This window comes from Oryctolagus cuniculus, chromosome 16 (genome assembly GCF_051225735.1).
Source record: "Oryctolagus cuniculus isolate XC-2025 breed Fujian yellow rabbit chromosome 16, ASM5122573v1, whole genome shotgun sequence".
NCBI lineage: Eukaryota > Metazoa > Chordata > Mammalia > Lagomorpha > Leporidae > Oryctolagus > Oryctolagus cuniculus.
This window is the reverse complement of record NC_142882.1, coordinates 32,060,580-32,083,010: the sequence shown is the minus strand read 5'-3', so window position 1 is coordinate 32,083,010 and position 22,431 is coordinate 32,060,580. Positions and strand designations below refer to the sequence as shown.

The 22,431-nt window shown below is 39.0% G+C and overlaps 1 long non-coding RNA gene and 1 pseudogene across 1 annotated transcript; one reads left to right on the top strand and one right to left on the bottom strand.

Moving 5' to 3' along the window:
• Positions 1 to 13,999: 13,999 nt before the first annotated feature.
• Positions 14,000 to 17,443, bottom strand: LOC149121656 (uncharacterized). The gene is made up of 2 exons (XR_016222322.1): positions 17,307 to 17,443; positions 14,000 to 14,248 (listed from the first exon to the last, which is right to left on the bottom strand). It is a non-coding gene; the product is annotated as an uncharacterized LOC149121656 (long non-coding RNA).
• LOC149121657 (U6 spliceosomal RNA) lies at positions 14,491 to 14,558 on the top strand (annotated as a pseudogene).
• Positions 17,444 to 22,431: the final 4,988 nt, after the last annotated feature.

Genomic DNA, 22,431 nt, shown 5'->3' with positions numbered 1-22,431 from the left:
CTCAAAACAATGACAGCAAGCCAGAAGTGGAGCAAGCCAACAGCTGTGCCCTGATTGAAAAAGAACCTTCCTCTTGTGCCCTGAACTCAATATGCCAGCCTCAAAACCAAAGCTCACATCAGAAAATTCATTACAAACCATGATAAATAAGAAAAAAGCCAATAAAATGCATGAATCCATAATGATATTGGGTTTGATTTAGTTGCAAGGAAACCGGCTGTTCCCAGATTCATCCACCACTAAAGCTGACTGCCTGTGGAATTCTGACTGAATTAACCTGACAATCGCAGTGAAACTCAAGAAACCAAATTTCAGCTGAGGCACCCAAAACAAAGACAATAGCCAGAATTGGAGCACACCAACAGCTGTGCCCTGTTTGAAAAAGACCATTCCTCAGGTGCCCTGAACTCTATATTGCAGTCTGAAAACCAAAGCTCACATCAGAAAATTCATTACAAACCATGATAAATAAGGGAAATGTGAAAAAGCCAAAGAAATGCAAGAGTCCTTTGTGATATTTGGCTGGATTTAGACACAAAGAAACTGGCTGTTTCCAGATTCATCCCCCCCTTCCACAGACTGACTTTGGAATTCTGATTGAATTCACCTCAAGATCGCTCTCACACTCCATTTGGAGGGAATTACAATCTGTCCCCTCAGCAGAAGCGTTCTATGTCATTTTCCAAAACACAGAAACTCATCTTGGTCGTGTTGCCTGTAGATTTCTAATCCTGAAAGGGCAATGCCCTTTTTTTTTTTTTTCTTTCATAATGGCTACTCTCCAAAATCTTGCTTGTATTGCATCAGAATACAAAATTTGGGAATAAGAAGGCAAAACCGACTCAGACCCAGAAAACATTTAGGAAATTGCCACTCAAGAAACCACAAATCGGCTGAGGCACCCAAAACAATGACAGCAAGCCAGAAGTGGAGCAAGCCAACAGCTGTGCCCTGATTGAAAAAGAACCTTCCTCTTGTGCCCTGAACTCAATATGCCAGCCTCAAAACCAAAGCTCACATCAGAAAATTCATTACAAACCATGATAAATAAGGGAAATGTGAAAAAGCCAAAGAAATGCAAGAGTCCTTTGTGATATTTGGCAGGATTTAGACACAAAGAAACTGGCTGTTTCCAGATTCATCCCCCCCTTCCACAGACCGACTTTGGAATTCTGATTGAATTCACCTCAAAATCGCTCTCACACTCCATTTGGAGGGCATAAGAATCTGTCCCCTCAGGAGAAGCGTTCCATGTCATTTTCCAAAACACAGAATCTCACCTTGGTTGTGTTGCCTATGGATTTCTAATCCTGAAAGGTCAATTTGCTGTGTTTTTTTTTTCTTTCATAATGGCTACTCTGTCCAAAATCTTGCTTGTATTGCATCAGAATACAAAATTTGGGAAGGCAGAAGGCAAAACCAACTCAGACCCCGAAAACATTTAGGAAATTGCCACACAAGAAACCACAAATCAGCTGAGGCACCCAAAACAATGACAGCAAGCCAGAAGTGGAGCAAGCCAACAGCTGTGCCCTGATTGAAAAAGAACCTTCCTCTTGTGCCTTGAACTCAATATGCCAGCCTCAAAACCAAAGCTCACATCAGAAAATTCATTACAAACCATGATAAATAAGAAAAAAGAGAAAAAAGCCAAAGAAATGCAAGAGTCCTTTGTGATATTTGGCAGGATTTAGACACAAAGAAACTGGCTGTTTCCAGATTCATCCCCCCCCTTCCACAGACTGACTTTGGAATTCTGATTGAATTCACCTCAAGATCGCTCTCACACTCCATTTGGCGGGAATTAGAATCTGTCACCTCAGCAGAAGCGTTCCATGTCATTTTCCAAAACACAGAATCTCATCTTGGTTGTGTTGCCTATGGATTTATAATCCTGAAAGGTCAATTTGCTGTGTTTTTTTTTTTTCTTTCATAATGTCTACTCTGTCCAAAATCTTCCTTGTATTGCATCAGAATACAAAATTTGGGAAGGAAGATGGCAAAACCAACTCAGACCCCGAAAACATTTAGGAAATTGCCACACAAGAAACCACAAATCAGCTGAGGCACCCAAAACAATGACAGCAAGCGAGAAGTGGAGCAAGCCAACAGCTGTGCCCTGATTGAAAAACAACCTTCCTCTTGTGCCCTGAACTCAATATGCCAGACTCAAAACCAAAGCTCACATCAGAAAATTCATTACAAACCATGATAAATAAGGGAACTGTGAAAAAGCCAAAGAAATGCAAGAGTCCTTTGTGATATTTGGCAGGATTTAGACACAAAGAAACTGGCTGTTTCCAGATTCATCCCCCCTTCCACAGACTGACTTTGGAATTCTGATTGAATTCACCTCAAGATCGCTCTCACACTCCATTTGGAGGGAATTACAATCTGTCCCCTCAGCAGAAGCGTTCCATGTCATTTTCCAAAACACAGAATCTCACCTTGGTTGTGTTGCCTATGGATTTCTAATCCTGAAAGGTCAATTTGCTGTGTTTCTTTTTTTCTTTCATAATGGCTACTCTGTCCAAAATCTTGCTTGTATTGCATCAGAATACAAAATTTGGGAAGGAAGAAGGCAAAACCGACTCAGACCCCGAAAACATTTAGGAAATTGCCACACAAGAAACCACAAATCAGCTGAGGCACCCAAAACAATGACAGCAAGCCAGAAGTGGAGCAAGCCAACAGCTGTGCCCTGATTGAAAAAGAACCTTCCTCTTGTGCCCTGAACTCAATATGCCAGCCTCAAAACCAAAGCTCACATCAGAAAATTCATTACAAACCATGATAAATAAGAAAAAAGAGAAAAAAGCCAAAGAAATGCAAGAGTCCTTTGTGATATTTGGCAGGATTTAGACACAAAGAAACTGGCTGTTTCCAGATTCATCCCCCCTTCCACAGACTGACTTTGGAATTCTGATTGAATTCACCTCAAGATCGCTCTCACACTCCATTTGGAGGGAATTAGAATCTGTCACCTCAGCAGAAGCGTTCCATGTCATTTTCCAAAACACAGAATCTCATCTTGGTTGTGTTGCCTATGGATTTCTAATCCTGAAAGGTCAATTTGCTGTGTTTTTTTTTTTTTTCTTTCATAATGGCTACTCTGTCCAAAATCTTGCTTGTATTGCATCAGAATACAAAATTTGGGAAGGAAGAAGGCAAAACCGACTCAGACCCCGAAAACATTTAGGAAATTGCCACACAAGAAACCACAAATCAGCTGAGGCACCCAAAACAATGACAGCAAGCCAGAAGTGGAGCAAGCCAACAGCTGTGCCCTGATTGAAAAAGAACCTTCCTCTTGTGCCCTGAACTCAATATGCCAGCCTCAAAACCAAAGCTCACATCAGAAAATTCATTACAAACCATGATAAATAAGGGAAATGTGAAAAAGCCAAAGAAATGCAAGAGTCCTTTGTGATATTTGGCAGGATTTAGACACAAAGAAAGTGGCTGTTTCCGGATTCATCCCCCACTTCCACAGACTGAGTTTGGAATTTTGATTGAATTCACCTCAAAATCGCTCTCACACTCCATTTGGAGGGAATTAGAATCTGTCACCTCAGCAGAAGCGTTCCATGTCATTTTCCAAAACACAGAATCTCACCTTGGTTGTGTTGCCTATGGATTTCTAATCCTGAAAGGTCAATTTGCTGTGTTTTTTTTTTTTTTTCTTTCATAATGGCTACTCTGTCCAAAATTTTGCTTGTATTGTATCAGAATACAAAATTTGGGAAGGAAGAAGACAAAACCAACTCAGACCCCGAAAACATTTAGGAAATTGCCACACAAGAAACCACAAAATAAGCTGAGGCACCCAAAACAATGACAGCAAGCGAGAAGTGGAGCAAGCCAACAGCTGTGCCCTGATTGAAAAAGAACCATCCTCTTGTGCCCTGAACTAAATATGCCAGCCTCAAAACCAAAGCTCACATCAGAAAATTCATTACAAACCATGATAAATAAGAAAAAAGAGAAAAAAGCCAAAAAAATGCAAGAATTCATAATGATATAGGGCTTGATTTAGTCGCTAGGAAACCGGCTGTTCCCAGATACATCCACCCCTCCAGCTGACAGCCTGTGGAATTCTGACTGAATTAACCTGAAAATCACAGTGAAACTCAGTTTGGAGGCAATTAATATCTGTCACCTCAGCCAAAGTGTTCCATTTTATTTTCATAAACACAAAAACTCACCTTGGTCATGTTACCTGTAGATTTCTAAGCTTCAAACGCCTATTTGTTGTGTTTTTTCTTTCATAATGGCTATTCTGTACAAACTCTTCTTTAAATTGCATCAGAATACAAAATTTGGGAAGGAAGAAGGCAAAGCCAACTCAGACCCTGAAAACATTTGGGAAATTGCCACACAAGAAACCACAAATCGGCTGAGGCACTCAAAACAATGACAGCAAGCCAGAAGTGGAGCAAGCCAACAGCTGTGCCCTGATTGAAAAAGAACCATCCTCTAGTGCCCTGAACTCCATATTGCAGCCTCAACCAAAGCTCACATCAGAAAATTCATTACAAACCATGACAAATAAGAAAAAAGAGAAAAAAGCCAAAGAAATCTAAGAATCCATAATGATATTGGGTTTGATTTAGTTGCAAGGAAACCGGCTGTTCCCAGATTCATCCACCACTAAAGCTGACTGCCTGTGGAATTCTGACTGAATTAACCTGACAATCGCAGTGAAACTCAAGAAACCAAATTTCAGCTGAGGCACCCAAAACAAAGACAATAGCCAGAATTGGAGCAAACCAACAGCTGTGTCCTGTTTGAAAAAGACCATTCCTCTGGTGCCCTGAACTCTATATTGCAGCCTCAAAACCAAAGGTCACATCAGAAAATTCATTACAAACCATGATAAATAAGGGAAATGTGAAAAAGCCAAAGAAATGCAAGAGTCCTTTGTGATATTTGGCTGGATTTAGACACAAAGAAACTGGCTGTTTCCAGATTCATCCCCCCCTTCCACAGACTGACTTTGGAATTCTGATTGAATTCACCTCAAAATCACACTCACACTCATTTGGGAGGGAATTAGAATCTGTCCCCTCAGCAGAAGCGTTCTATGTCATTTTCCAAAACACAGAAACTCATCTTGGTCGTGTTGCCTGTAGATTTCTAATCCTGAAAGGGCAATGCACTGTGTTTTTTTTTTTTTCTTTCTTTCATAATGGCTACTCTCCAAAATCTTGCTTGTATTGCTTCAGAATACAAAATTTGGGAATAAGAAGGCAAAACCGACTCAGACCCAGAAAACATTTAGGAAATTGTCACTCAAGAAACCACAAATCGGCTGAGGCACCCAAAACAATGACAGCAAGCCAGAAGTGGAGCAAGCCAACAGCTGTGCCCTGATTGAAAAAGAACCTTCCTCTTGTGCCCTGAACTCAATATGCCAGACTCAAAACCAAAGCTCACATCAGAAAATTCATTACAAACCATGATAAATAAGGGAAATGTGAAAAAGCCAAAGAAATGCAAGAGTCCTTTGTGATATTTGGCAGGATTTAGACACAAAGAAAGTGGCTGTTTCCAGATTCATCCCCCCCTTCCACAGACTGACTTTGGAATTCTGATTGAATTCACCTCAAGATAGCTCTCACACTGCATTTGGAGGGAATTAGAATCTGTCACCTCAGCAGAAGCGTTCCATGTCATTTTCCAAAACACAGAATCTCATCTTGGTTGTGTTTCCTATGGATTTCTAATCCTGAAAGGTCAATTTGCTGTATTTTTTTTTTCTTTCATAATGGCTACTCTGTCCAAAATCTTGCTTGTATTGCATCAGAATACAAAATTTGGGAAGGAAGAAGGCAAAACCAACTCAGACCCCGAAAACATTTAGGAAATTGCCACACAAGAAACCACAAAATAAGCTGAGGCACCCAAAACAATGACAGCAAGCCAGAAGTGGAGCAAGCCAACAGCTGTGCCCTGATTGAAAAAGAACCATCCTCTTGTGCCCTGAACTAAATATGCGAGCCTCAAAACCAAAGCTCACATCAGAAAATTCATTACAAAGCATGATAAATAAGAAAAAAGAGAAAAAAGCCAAAGAAATGCAAGAATCCATAATGATATAGGGCTTGATTTAGTCGCTAGGCAACCGGCTGTTCCCGGATTCATCCACCTCTCCAGCTGACTGCCTGTGGAATTCTGACTGAATTAACCTGAAAATCACAGTGAAACTCAGTTTGGAGGCAGTTAATATCTGTCACCTCAGCCAAAGTGTTCCATTTTTTTTTCCAAAACACAAAAACTCACCTTGGTCATGTTACCTGTAGATTTCTAAGTTTCATATGCCTATTTGTTGTGTTTTTTATTTCATAATGGCCACTGTGTCCAAACGCTTCTTTGCATTGCATCAGAATACAAAATTTGGGAAGGAAGAAGGCAAAGCCAACTCAGACCCTGAAAACATTTGGGAAATTGCCACTCAAGAAACCACAAATCGGCTGAGGCACTCAAAACAATGACAGCAAGCCAGAAGTGGAGCAAGCCAACAGCTGTGCCCTGATTGAAAAAGAACCATCCTCTTGTGCCCTGAACTCCATATTGCAGCCTCAAAACCAAAGCTCACATCAGAAAATTCATTACAAACCATGATAAATAAGAAAAAAGTGAAAAAGACAAAGAAATGCAAGAATCCATAATGATATTGAGTTTGATTTAGTTGCAAGGAAACTGGCTGTTCCCAGATTCATCCACCACTAAAGCTGACTGCCTGTGGAATTCTGACTGAATTAACCTGACAATCGCAGTGAAACTCAAGAAACCAAATTTCAGCTGAGGCACCCAAAACAAAGACAATAGCCAGAATTGGAGCAAACCAACAGCTGTGTCCTGTTTGAAAAAGACCATTCCTCAGGTGCCCTGAACTCTATATTGCAGCCTCAAAACCAAAGCTCACATCAGAAAATTCATTACAAACCATGATAAATAAGGGAAATGTGAAAAAGCCAAAGAAATGCAAGAGTCCTTTGTGATATTTGGCTGGATTTAGACACAAAGAAACTGGCTGTTTCCAGATTCATCCCCCCCTTCCACAGACTGACTCTGGAATTCTGATTGAATTCACCTCAATATCGCACTCACACTCATTTTGGAGGGCATTAGAATCTGTCCCCTCAGCAGAAGCGTTCTATGTCATTTTCCAAAACACAGAAACTCATCTTGGTTGTGTTGCCTGTAGATTTCTAATCCTGAAATGGCAATGTGCTGTGTTTTTTTTTTTTCTTTCATAATGGCTACTCTCCAAAACATGCTTGTATTGCATCAGAATACAAAATTTGGGAATAGGAAGGCAAAACCGACTTAGACCCAGAAAACATTTAGGAAATTGGCACTCAAGAAACCACAAATCGGCTGAGGCACCCAAAACAATGACAGCAAGCCAGAATTGGAGCAAGCCAACAGCTGTGCCCTGGTTGAAAAAGAACCTTCCTCTTGTGCCCTGAACTCAATATGCCAGCCTCAAAACCAAAGCTCACATCAGAAAATTCATTACAAACCATGATAAATAGGAAAAATGAGAAAAAAGCCAAAAAAATGCAAGAATCCATGATGATATTGGACTTGATTTAGTCTCAAGAAAACCGAATGTTCCCGGATTCATCCACACCTCCAGCTGATGCCTGTGGAATTCTGACTGAATTAACCTGAAAATCACAGTGAAACTCATTTTGGAGGCAATTAATATCTGTCACCTCAGCCAAAGTGTTCCATTTGATTTTCCAAAACACAAAAACTCACCTTGGTCGTGTTACCTGTAGATTTATATTCTTCAAATGCCCATTTGTAATGTTTTTTATTTCATAATGGCTACTCTGTCCAAACTCTTGTTTGTGTTGCGTCAGAATACAGAATTTGGGAATGAAGAAGGCAAAGCCAACTCAGACCCAGAAAACATTTAGGAAATTGCCACACAAGAAACCACAAATCGGCTGAGGCACCCAAAACAATGACAGCAAGCCAGAATTGAAGCAGGCCAACAGCTATGCCCTGTTTGAAAAAGACCATTCCTCCTGTGCACTGAACTCTATATTGCAGCCTCAAAACCAAAGCTCACATCAGAAAATTCATTACAAACCATGATAAAAAGAAAAAAGAGAAAGAAGCCAAAGAAATGCAAGAGTCCTTTGTGATATTGGGCTTGATTTAGTTGCAAGGAAACCAGCTGTTCCCGGATTCATCCACCCCTCCTAGCTGACTGGCTGTGGAATTCTGATTGAATTCACCTGAAAATCGCACTCACTCTCGATTTGGAGGAAATTAATATCTGCCCCTCAGTGGAAGGGTTCTATGTCATTTTCCAAAACCCAAAAACTCATCTTGGTCATGTTGCCTATGATTTCTAATCATGAAAACCCAATATGTTCTGTTTTTCAATTTCCTGATGGATCCTCGTTCTAAACCCTTGTTTGTATTGCATCAGAATACACAATTTGAAAAGGAAAAAGGCAAAACCAACTCAGACCAACAAAGCATTTAGGAAAAAGTCGCTCAAAATGAAAAATTGCCTGAGGCACCCAAAGCAATTACAGAAAGCCAGAATTGGAGAGAAACAACAGCTGTGCCCTAATTGAAAAAGACCATTCCTCTGGTTCCCTGAACTCCTTAAGCCAGCCTCAAAACCACAACCCACATCAGAAAATTTATTACAAACCATGATAAATAAGAAAATGTGAAAAATGCAAAAAAGAAAAAGAAATGCAAGAGTCCTTCGTGATATGGCGCTTGTTTTAGTACAAGGAAACCAGCTGTTTCCGGATTCATCCACCCCTCCCAGCTGACTGACTGTGGAATTCTGATTGTATTCACCTGAAAAGCGAGAACATTTATAAGTATATTGGGACTGTGGAACCTGTCATTTACCAATCACATGTTAGACTGAATCATAGACCAAATATAGGGAAGAAATCCTATGCATGTAAACCTTGTGGGAATTCATTCAGTATTAAATACCCTCCATCACAGCACTCATATTGTGGAAAACCCTCATGTGTGTAATGATTGTGTGGAAACCACTCACCAGAAGTCAGATCTCATTAGACATCAGAGAATTCACACAGGGTTGAAATCTTACAAATCTAATGACTGTGGGAAGTTCTTTGGCCAGAAGAAACACCTCATAAATCATCAGAGAATTCACACAGGTGAGAAACCTTTTGAATGTAATGACTGTGGAAAATCCTTTGGCCAGAAGGCAAACCTCATAAATCATCAGAGAATTCACACAGGTGAGAAACCTTATGAATGCAATTACTATGGAAAATCCTTTGGCCAGAAGGCAAACCTCATAAATCATCAGAGAATTCACAGAGGGGAGAAACCTTATGAATGCAATCATTGTGGAAAAGCCTTTGCTGAGAAATCAAAGCTCACAAAGCATCAGACAATTTGTACTGGGGGAAACCTTATGATTGCAATGACTGTGGAAAAACCTTTGCTGAGAAGTCAAACCTCAGAAAGTATCAGAGCCTTCACACCATGGAGAAAGCTTATAAATGAAATGACTGTGGAAAAGCCTTTGGTTCCATCCTTGCATACCAAGGATAAATCCCACTTGGTCTGGGTGGATGATCTTTCTGATGCATTGTTGGATTCAATTGGCCAGAATTCTGTTGCAGATCTTTGCATGTATGTTCATCAGGGAAATTGGTCTATAATTACTTTCTTTGTTGCACTTTTTTCAAGTTTAGGAATGAAGGTGATGTTGGCTTCATAGAAAGAATTTGGGAGAATCGCCTCTCTCTCAATTGTTTTGAATAACTTGAGAAGAATTGCAGTTAGTGCTTTAAATGTCTGTTAGAATTCAGCAGTGAAGCCTTCCAGTTTTGGGGTTTTCTTGGTAGTGATGGTCTTTATTACTGGTATCATTTCCATCTGGTTATGTGTGTGTTTAGGTTTTCTATATCTTTGTTGCTCAATTTAGGTAGGTTTTATGGATGGAAGGATGGTGGAAAGCCTCTTTGCTGTACTTCATAACTCATAAGATATCAGAGTATCCACACAGGGAATTTTCTACTTGACCTTTTTGTGCAAGTTATATCTCATGAAATATTAGAGAATTCACCAAGGGGAGAAATGCATGAATATAATACATGTGAATAGCCTTTGTGGTGCAAATCAGACCTCATCAAACATAAAAGAATTCTCATGGGGAGCAATTTTATGAATGTAATGACTCAGAGCCTTTTACCATAATTCAGCCCTCATTGTACATCATCAAATTCATATAGGGAAAAACTCCTTTGAAAGTAAAATCCCTTTAATTAGAAGCCATACCTCATAAGACAACAGGGAATTCACGTGGGAGAGAAACCTTATGGGTGTAATGAGTGTTGGAAAGCTCTGCCCAAATCTCTCCTTATATCAGAATGCACAACATATATATCTAATGAATGAAATAAATGTGAGAAAGTCATTTCACATAGGTAATGCCTCATAATCCATCATGGAATTTGAACAAGGGAGAGACCTTAACAATATAATGAATGTGGAAGAGCTTTTCTCCAAAATTCATGTAAGTATTGTGACAAAACCTTTTGCTGGAAATCACATCCTATCCAACAGAGACTCATGTAAAGGAGAAAGCTTATAAATATTATTAGTGTGAAAAGGTTGTTTGTCAGAAGTCAATGGTACATCAGAGAATTGACACAGGTGGTTTCTTAGGAGTATACCGATTGTGTAAAAACATTTTCTTTATTTCAGGCTTGTATAGATACAGAATTCACAAAAGGTGATAGTCTTTGCATGCTGTAAATACGATAAAACCTTTAGCCAGAAATTAGACATCAACAGACTTCAGAGAATTCATAAGGAACAAAAGTCTATGCAATGAATTTGGAAAAAGTATTTCTGCTATAAATCAGTCTTCAATTCCCATGAATAGACTCACAAATGAGAAAACATGCATGCATACAAAAGTTTTGTACCATAAATTATCTCTAGATGGTAAACTAATATATCACACAAAAGAAATATCATGAGTATAATGGAATTGGGAATCGCTTTGCTATAAGGCAGAGTTCCAGAAAGCTTAGCAAGATTACAGAAAAGTCTCTGAAAATGTAACATGTCTGAAAGATTTGTTGGCATCACAAACTGGAGGATAGCTCAAGTGCATGTGTTTTTGTGACCTGGCATCCAAATTGATATCTCTTTTTCTTTGATGAATTCCTTGTTTATTTATTTAGCAGATTTAGAGACAAAGGATTCCTGTCCATTGATTTACTACTATATGCCCACAATTGCCATGGTAAGGTCTATGGCAAAAACTGAGTGCTGGGGGCTGTGAATCTGATTCATCACTGATAACATTGAAGACATTGGTTCCTGGTTCTTATGCTGCTATGCATGGAAATGTTTCTCTAATTTCATTTTCAAATAGTTCATTGTTAATATAAAGAAATGCTTCTAATTTTTAAAATTTCATTGAAATAATTTGTGATTAATGTGTCCTAGTCATGCATTATTACAGGGTGTAGTGCAATATTTGCACACATTTATGCAGTAAAAAGTGATCAAGCTAAGCAACTACAGTTTTATTAAGTTTTTAAAGAGTTATTTATTTGAAAGACAGAGTTACAGAGAGAAGTAGCAGCAGAGAGAGAGAGAGGTCTTCCTCTGCCGGTTCACTCCCCAGGTGGCCCAATGGCCGGAGCTCTGCCAATCTGATGCCAGGAACCAGGAGCTTCTTCCAGATCTCCCACTTGGGTGCAGGGACCCAAGGACTTGGGCCATCTTCTACTGCTTTCCCAGGCCATAGCAGAGAGTTGGATCAGAAGAGGAGCAGCCAGGACTAGAACTGGTACCCACAGGGGATGCTGGTGCTTCAGGCCAGGGTGTTAGCCCACTGTGCCATAATGCTGGCCCCCAAGCAACTACAGTTTCTAATTCTTCTCCATGATTTGAGACTACCAGTTCCTCTCTTTCAGTTCTTTACACAGAACCTAATATGGTTGAATGTAGTCATCTCATTATATTATGGGGCACCAGAAGTTCTTTCTGCCTCTTTGTATTTTGTTACCTATTATCCAATCCCCCTCTATCCCTAGCTGCTTCCCTTCTCAGCCTCTAGTAATCACAGTTCTGTGTTCAGATCCATTATTTTCTCTCACTTCCACATGTGACAAGGACCAGGTGACATTTGTGTTCCTGCTTCTGGCTTATTTCAATTAATTTAATAATATTTGGTCTTTTTTGAATCTAAATGAAGTTCCCCTGTCCATTTTTTTCATTGATGGATAGCTAGATTGGTTTCAAATCCTGGCTGCAGTGAACTGTGTTATAGTGGCTGTGTTATGGGAAAATTGCTGTATCTTTGATATGCTCTTCTCCTTTCCTTCTAATAAAAGTTCCTTATTCTATATAGCCAAGAGCAAGATAACTCTCACATGGTAGGTCAATTTTTATCTTATTTTAAATTTTTGTTATTTATTTGAAAGAGTTACAATAGAGATAGGGACACAGAGAGGTCCTCCATTAGCTGGTTCGCTCTACAGATGACTACAAAGGCCAGAGTTATGCCATTCTGAAACCTGGAGACAGGAGCTTCCTCTGGGTCTCCCACATGGGTGCATGGGCCCAAGGACTTGGGCCATCTTCTACTGCTATCCCAGGAGATAGCAGAGAGCTGGATTGGAAGAAGAGCAGCTGGAACTAGAACTGGCACCCAAATGGGATGCTGGCCCCTCAGGCGCTGCACAACAGCACCGGCCCAATTTTTATCCTTTTTAAGGAATGGCCATACTGTTCTGCATAACATCTGTACTAACTTGTGTTTTCATCCACCATATATGATGGTTTTCTTTTCCCATGTGCTCTCTAGCATTTGTTATTTTTTATCAGTTTGGCATCAAGATGATATAGTATTGTTCATGTTTTTGTGTATTTTGAAATCAGTTAATTTGTTTATTAAATCTTTGTTTATTTGAAAAGTGGATTTAGAGAGAGGAGGAAAGACAGAGATAGCTTTCATCTGCTGGCTCACACCCCAGAGAGTTTCAAAGTTGAGCCTGGGGCATGCTGAAGTCAGGAGCTTCATCCAAGTCTCCCACATCAGTGGCAAGGACCCAAGTCCTTCGTCCATCTTCTGCTGGTTTCCCAGGTGTTTAGCAGTGAGCTAAATTGGAAGTGGAGATTCCTAAACTCAAAGTGGAACTCACATGATATGCTGGCCTCACAGATTGCAGCTTACCCCACTTAGCCACAATGCCAGCCCCTCTATCAATTTAATTCCTCAAAAATAGGTCAGTAATGTTGGCATCTATCTCATTTTGTTTTTTCTCTGTTATTATTCAACTTATTGATGTCTTATTTTTGTTCACATTATTCCTCTCAATTGCTCTACCTGAGGTGAGTAGGGCTGCTGTGTTGCTTGAATGCAGTGTATGCTTTAGATTACTCATTTACTGAGTGCATGTCATTCACATAGCACTTCACCGAAATTCTACTATGTCCCAAATCCTCTTCTAGGCACAGAATTCAGACCACTTTTCTCTTAGGCCTAGATCTTGCCTTTAACATACTATTTGGAATTTAGTAGCTCATGAAATCTGCAGACTGCATAAATGAATGAATATTTTGAGGGCTGTGTTTTTGTGGAGGAACTTCATAGGAGACCGAAGGAATAAAATAAATCTAAAGTATCCACAGTATACAGAATGTATACTATTTTACAAGCCACAGAGAAGAGGAAGAAGAAGGAAAGTAGTGAGACTAGAAAGTTTGTGGCAAGACTAACAGGCGCTGGTCAAGAACTTAATAAGCACATTAGGAAAGCAGTAAGGTTTCTTTTTTTTTTTTTTTTTTGAGGAAAAGTTTTTATTTCTAGTGATGAAATTGGCTACAGAACATTATGAAAGTTTAAAAATACAAAGAGAAATTGTCTATAATTAATAGATTCAAAATTTGACAATCAGTGAATATCATTATTAGTCATTACCAACAACAGTTATTGATTTGAAAGGCAGAGTGACAGGAAGAGGGAACCACTGCTTTACTCCCCAGACACTTGCAATAGCCAAAGCTTGACCAAGCCAAAACCAGGAACTGGGAATTCATTCTGGATGTCCCATTTGGGTGCAGGGACCCAAGCACTTCTGCCATCCTCCGTCTCCTCCCAGGGTGCACACTAGCAGAAACTTGCCTCAAAGCAGAGAAGCTACCACTCAAGCCAGGCATTTGTATATGGGATGTGGGTGTGTGGTGGTGATAGCAAGCCCTCATGGATAAAAAAAAAAAAAAAAAAAAAAAAAAAAAACAAAGTTATTTCTATGCCAAGGAAATTACTCTGTAGTCTTTCTCTTATAAACTACGTATTGCTGAACCTAGATAATTTTTCCTTTATTTAACAATGACATGAAAATGTCAGTTGAGTTGGCTTTCCTGAAGACCTTGTTTCTTGAATATTAGTGGCTAGCTGAGATAAATTCTTTTCATCTCTTTCTCGCTTCGGCAGCACATGTGCTCGCTTCGGCAGCACATATACTAAAATTGGAATGATACAGAGAAGATTAGCATGCCCCTGCGCAGTAAGGTTTCTTTACCTCCCTGTAGGCTCTGCTCTCCAGAGGTGAACAGGGTCCTCTAAACCCACTTGCTGCACACACAAACACCTGAGTGTTGTATTCTCCCACAGGTGTTGGAGACTGATATGGTGTTCTGATTTATATTTACATAATGGCTAGTGACATCGGGCATATTCACATGTTTTGACCATGTACATTTCTTCTGAGAAATGTCTATTCAGATCCTTGCCTGTTTCTTCACTGTATTTTTTGGAGTTTTTCCAATTCATGTAAATGTTCTGGAAATCTGTAAACATTCAGAGTTTTAATTTTTCCTGCCATCTGTTCATTGTATCTACACTCTGATGTTTACTTTGTTGTGAAGAAGTATCTTAGTTGGATATACTCAAATGTCTCTGTTTTTATTTTTGTGACTATTGCTATTGGAATCTTACCCAAAAGCTATTGTGTGTTGACAATATTTAGAGTTTCCCTATGTTTACTTGGGTTTGGGTCTTATGATTAGATTTTTCATTCACTGTGAGTTCACTTTCACATAGTGTAAGTGATGTTGGAGTCTATTTTCAGGCTTCTACATTTGGATCATCAAGTTCCTCTGCACCACTTGTGAAAGAGATTCTTCTTTCTCCAGTTCATTTTAGTTCCTTTGTTAAATATGAGTTGCTGGTAGAAATTTGGGTTTATTTCTATGCTACCAAGTCTTTTCCATTGAACTATGTGTCTGTTATTATATCAGTGCTAACACTTCTTCTTTTTTTTTTTGCAGTATATTTATTTGAAAGGCAGAGTTACAGAGAGGTAGAGGCAGAGAGAGAGAGAGGTCTTCCATCCACTGGTTTACTCCCCAAATGGTCACAATGGCCGGAGCTCTGTTGATCTGAATCCAAGTGTCAGGAGCTTCTTCCAGGTCTCTATGCAGGTGCAGGGGCCCAAAGACTTTGGCCATTTTCTACTTTTTTCTCAGGCTATACCAGAGAGGGGTATACGAAGTGGAGCAGCTGGGAAACATACTGGCACCCATATGAGATGCCGGCACTGCAGACGGTGACTTTACCTGCTTTGTCATAGTGCTGACCCCTGTAATATGTCTTAAAATATGGTGTGATGTCTCCAGCTTTTTTTTGCTTTATAATATTTCTTTAGATGTTAAGCATCTCTCATGTTTCTATGTGAATTTTAGCATCATTTTTTCTAGCTCTGAGAACATCGTTGGTATGTTGATTGGGATTACATTGAATTTGCAAATTGCTTTTGGTAGTATGGATATTTTGGTATTATTCTTCCCATTCACAAACATAAGTTTTCTGTGAGACTGTCAAAAAGCCTTGACAAAAATTGGACTTTATTACACAAAAATTCATCACTTTTTGGGATCATTTAAATCCATAATTTTGCACTAATATTTGATAAATAATTAAAGACTTTGAGCATTTTAGTAGGAGAAATTAAAATATTTATCAATTTATTCAAATATTGTTTAGATGTGATATTCAAATATTGTTTAGAGCCATTGTCTATATTCCCTCTAAATTACGATCTTTTTGCTTTTTGCCTGTTAAACTTGTCCCTTGATTCAAGAACCCTTTTTAATGTAATGTAAACTGAAAATGTCATTTCATAAGCTAAAAAAAATGACAAAGAAGGAAAAAGAAGGGAGGGAGGTTGAGTATATAATTATGTTCTCCGAATTTTTTCTATAAAACATATTGAATCATTTAAAAGCTAATTAAAATTAAACTCAAAATTGGACCATTATGACCAATATTTAAAACAAGTGATTAAAAACTGTAGATGTCTTCAATTTTGATTATCATTCTTCTTTAGAATATCTGAAAGAAATCCGGCTTCTCACTTTAAAATATACCAGTGTGTTAGAATTCAGTATTAAATGACTTTGTTTAAAAGTTTTATTTAATCTATTGCTTTAAGTAGTAATACTATGGCCATTGTAAAACAAAATCCTTATCATTTTTCATAAAACAGAAAGGGCCTTTAAAACATCATCACTAAAAATATTAAGAGACCTAAAATATAACATTCTTAAAACCCAAGTGATACCATTCAAAATTTTCAAATATGCAGGGATAGTTCATGTCAAGTAACTAAATAATTGTGAAGTGTATATATGGAATAGCTTCTATAAATTCTTTTGGCAAGGGCTGGCACTGTGGCATAGTGGGTGAGGCTGCCACCTGCAGTGCTGGTATTCCATAGGGGCATCAGTTCAAGACCTGGCTGCTCCACTTCCTATCCAGCTCTCTGCTATGGCCTGGGAAACACTATAAAATGGTGCAAGTCCTTGGGCCCCCGCACCTGCATAGGAGACCAGGAAGAGGCTCCTGGCTCCTGCCTTCCAGTCAGCACAGCTCCAGCCATGGAGGCCAACTGTGGAGTGAACCAGTGAATGGAAGACCACTCTCTCTGCCTGTCCTTCTCTCTCTGTGTAATTCTGACTTTCAAATAATATAAATAAATCTTTAAAAATTCTTTTGGCAAATAGATGAAGCTACTTGTTATACATTTCAAATAAATAGCAAACATACTAGAAAAATATATTGAATAAAATTTAAGCAACTCATAGCTATACACAGAAATTTCTCACCATAACAACATAGCAACCACTAAATTTCCAAATTCAATTTTCCACAACTTAGAATCTTTAACTCCAGAAGGAGTACAAAATTGACAGAACAGTGGCCTATGTATCAGGATACCTAATGCTAATACAGAATTATCCCTGCCACAACTTACCTATGTGACCTTGAACAATTCACTTTACTTCTCTGGGCTTGGCATTTAGCATCCTCATGTGATAAAGGAGGCTTGGATAAGATCAGTTGTACTCTATCTTGAGACTTCAATGATCTCTCAGTTTCCAAACAGGCACCTTAAGGGAAAGTAAACCTTTAGATCAAAGCTTACATTTTTAAATCTAAATATATTTTAAACTGTTTCTACAACTAGTACAAAACAACACATTCAAATGTGTACCATGCCACTTTTCAATATTTGGGAATAATTAATGCATCATTTTAGAGCATTGTCTTGAGGCCAGTGCTGTGGTGTAGCTAGTAAAGCCACTGCATGCAGTGGGGGCATCCCATATGGAGGCCGGTTCAAGTCCAGGCTGCTCCACTTTCCATTCAGCTGTCTGCTATAGCCTGGGAGAGCAGTAGGAAGTTGGCCCAAGTCCTTGGGCCCCTGAATCTGCATGGGAGACCCTGAAGAGGTCCTGGCTCCTGGTTTCAGATTGGCATATCTCTGACCTTTTAGGCCATCTGGGGAGTGAACCAGCAGATGGAGGACCTCTCTCTCTCTCTCTCTCTTCCTCTTGTTCACTATCTGTGTAACTCGGACTTCCAAATAAATAAATAAATAAATCTTTTAAAAAATCAAAAGAATATTGTCTGGCACACACTGAACCACTAAGTACAAGATATTATTAGTAATATTAGATTGAAATATTGAAATAAACTAGGCAATAAGCCTTAAGATGCAAATTAATACCAAGAAATATAATCTCAAATTTCTGTGTTCAACAAGGTAGTCTCTTTTCACTACTAACTTTATACTAAATAAGATATTTTGATATTTTGTTAAGAGTAAATTTATCGGGGGCCAGCGCCGTGGCTCACTTGGTTAATTCTCCACCTGTGGTGCTGGTATCCCTTATGGGCAAAGTGTTCTAGTCCTGGTTGCTCCTCTTTCAGTCCAGCTTTCTGCTATGGCCCGGGAAGGCAGTAGAGGATGGCCCAAGTGCTTGGGCCCTGCACCCGGATGGGAGACCAGGAGAAAGCACCTGACTCCTGGCTTTGGATGGGCACAGCTCCAACTGTGGCAGCCATCTGGGGACTGAACCAATGGAAGGAAGACCTTTCTGATTTCTCACTGTATATAACTCTACCTGTCAAATAAAAAAAATTATTAGTTTTTCATAAAAACTGCAGTATTGAAAAAGTTCTAAAATCCCTCTAATTCTAAATGTCTGTGACTGCTAACTCATTAGCACATATTGCATTCTTTACATCTGGGTAATCATGACAATTCACTTTTAAATGATTAACAGATCTGCTGTTATATATAAATACATGCTTTTCCGAAAATCATACAATAAGCAGGCTACATACTTTACTTCAAGTAGAACTGCCATATCCAGTCCTACAATTGTAAATAAGACAGTTTCAATTGTTCAGCATTATCAATTATAAATTCCAATCGTGTAGCAATACTCATAAGAATTTAGGGGGCCGATGCTGTGGAGTAGCAAGTAGAGCTGTGGCTTGCAGTGCTGACATTCCAATTGGGTGCCAGTTCAAGTCCTGGCTACTCAAATTACTATCCATCTTTTTAGGCAAGTAAGACTTACTATCCAGCAGTAGAGGATGGCCCAGGCCCTTGGGCTCCTGCACCTGCATAGGAGACCCAAAAGAAGCTGCTGGCTCCTGGCTTTGGATTGGCAGAGCTCCAGCCATTGTGGCCAAATGGGGAGTGAACCAGCGGTTGGAAGACTGCTCTCTCTCTCTCTCTCTCCTTCTCTGTGTAACTCTGATTTTCAAGTAAAATAAATGAATCTTTTTTTAAAAAGGATGAAATAAAAAGGAAGATGAAGATTACAAAATTGTTTAATTTTTTTAATAAATATAAATTTCCAAAGTACAGCTTTTGGATTACAGTGGCTTCCCCTCCCCCAAAACATCCCTCCCACCCATAATCCTCCTATTTCCTGCTTCCTCTCCCATCCCAGAAGATTACAAAATTGTATGAAGGACATTTGTACAGTAAACAAATATACTGATTTCCAATGCAATATTTGAATACTTGAAGCAGGAAGGCTAAGTACTTCTTTGCCAAAATAACATGTTTTCTCCAGTGTAAAACCCATTTGCCATCCCAATACACAAAGGGATTTGGGGCAAGAAGGAAAAAAGAAGTCCACACATGCAGAAATTTTAAGCAAAACAAAATAGAGAATGTATTTAGTTTCATGTAAATCACATGAGAATTAATAGTATTCTACCAATTTGCAACAAATATTTTTAACTTTAATGAATGAATGAACTTTCAGTTACATGGCAGGAAACTTCTACCCTCTCCCATAAAACTGAAAGAGAAACTTTTTAAAAGTAAAAACTGATGAAAGAATTCTGCAATACATGTTAATGTTAAGTAGCCCAGCAGAGTTTATTTAGAAATACAAACACACACACAGAAAATAAATACATTAAAATCTTACTGAATAGTCCAGTAATAGTTCAGGATCCAATATGTGTGCAAAAGATTCTGGATTTCCCAGTCACTTTGTATAGGAAATGATGTGCTTTGCTATGTAGCATGTAACTTTAGATTCCTGAACACCTCCACTTTGCTTCTTACCCTGAGTCCCAGCAAATACAGGAACACAGCTGTTGAGTCATTCATTTTCTGGATTTGGGAATATCAAAGAATTAATGAGTATAGAAAGTTGTACAGCAAAGACCAAGAATATCCAAGGGAGGTCAGGAAAATCAATTGAACAAGTCAAAATACTATGAATGTATACTGAATGCTCTGTTTTTAATATGTCTTACTTACCTAAAAAGACATGAGGGCTATTGCTCTCTCTCTTAATACAACTAAGGAGAAGATATCACCAATGCTCAAGAAAAATGAATACACAGCAGAGCTAATACAAAATCCCAAAATTCCAAAATAGAAAAACTGGATATGCACTCCTTACACACACCCTGAAGTGGCAATGAAGTAGAACAAATCTAAAATTAGAAAAAAATCTTTTTTTAAAGATTTATTTATTTATTTTAAAGTCAGAGTTGCACAGAGAGAGGCAGAGAAGAGAGAGGGGTCTTCCATCCACTGGTTCTCTCCCCAGTTGGCTGCAATGGCCAGAGTTGTGCCAATCCAAAGCCAGGAGCAAGGAGCTTCTTCCAGGTCTCCCACATGGGTGCAGGGGCCCAGGACTTGGGCCATCTTCTACTGCTTTCCCAGGCTATAGCAGAGATCTGGATCCATATGAGCTGCCAGCACTGCAAGTGGTGGCTCTACCCACTATGCCACACCACTGGCCCCGAAAATTCTTGTCAAATTAAGAACATTTAACCTTTGTTTTAGAGTGCATTATTAAAATATCTAAACTGGGGGAATACATAATTTCTTTCTTTAGAAATCAGAAGAGAAAAAGAACACTTCAAGCCTACTGTGACACCACACAGAAGGAATGGAGAATCATGATCTCAATTAGCCTAGGGACAGAATAAAAGGGAGGGAAATAGGAACAACAGAATTAAGATGAATAAGCTTTGACAGCTGAGGGAATCTGAATGTAAAGAAAAGGCATGCAGTTAACTGAAACAATAGAGATAAGTCTGAGAGGAAAAAACATTGTTAAGTCATATTAATGGGGCCAGAGCTGTGACTTAGTAAAGTAAAAAAAAAAAAATCTAAAATTTGTTTTTAAATTATATAATTAAAAAAGATTAAAAAAAGATGTTCAATCTTAAGTCTCTACAGCATAAGATATACATCAATTTTCCCAGGTTCTATTTGCATTTATTAACAAAGTTTCATGGGTATAATCACTAAAGTGGCTCCAATAAGTCTTTTTATAAAAATTATTTTTTATTTTGACAGGCAGAGTGGACAGTGAGAGAGACAGAGAGAAAGGTCTTCCTTTTTCTGTTGGTTTACCCCCTAGTGACCGCTGCCGCCAGTGTGCTGCGGCTGGCACATGGCGCTGATCCAAAGCCAGGAGCCAAGTGCTTCCTCCTGGTCTCCCATGCAGGTACGGGGCCCAAGCACTTTGGCCATCCTCCATTGCACTCCTGGGCCATAGCAGAGAGCTGGACTGGAAGTGGAGCAACTGGGACAGAATCTGGCTCTCCCAGCAGGACTAGAACTTGGTGTGCCTGCACCGCAGGTGGAGGATTAGCTTATTGAGCCATGGAGCCTGCCTCCAATAAGTCTTAACCTGGGATGCAACTAAATTTAACAAGGATACTCAATAGGAATTTTAGAAGAATTCCAAAATATGTATCAGAATAAAAATAAATACTTTACTTGGTACATCTCATTTTAACTATACTATTGTCTAAATTTCCAAATGTCAGATGTACTAAAAAAATCCCCAAAGCAGCAGAGTTGGTCCGACATGATGAGGAATAAAATAAAGAAAATGAGAATTCGCAGATCCCAGATTAAAATAACCAAGAAGGCCCAATAAAAGAAAACTCAATGTCTTCATACACTAACATTTATTACCTCAGATTTATTTAACAAAAAGGTGATTATTCCAGCTACATCCCATTAGGTAGCCCAATTTTACCTGCTAAATCCATTTAAAAAAAGCACCTCATGATATATTACTAAAATCATATTGCTATATGCCATCCACCATGTCCACTGTACCTTATACCTAATGTTAACAGATCTGATGAAAATCAGTAGATAAATGATGTGTCTTAACCACGTGTGGGAAATGTCTTTTGTTCAACGTTTTTCCAAAAACCCCTCAGTCTCAGTTTGCCTTCACCTTGAAAAGACACTTCTGAGGTTTACTAATCAGTCCAGCTTCTTCGGGCCTCCCTCCAATGAAAGGGGCTAAAATCCATCAAAATAAACTCTAGGCACTGTCCTTGTGCTCCCAGTGACTTTTTCACTCTAGGGGCTCACAAACCTTCTAAATTCTTTAGATCACCTGTGATGTCCATTAGTTCTCAAAGACTATGATGCAAGTAATTTCCCCTCTTGGAACCTTGTTATTAACTGTGCTGTATGAGAAATGAAGTCTCCTACACACCTTGTGCTTATGATTCTCCAAACCATGTTGCCTGCTAGGACTTTGGCCATGAATATAGGACAGCAATACCTGAACATGATTACTGAG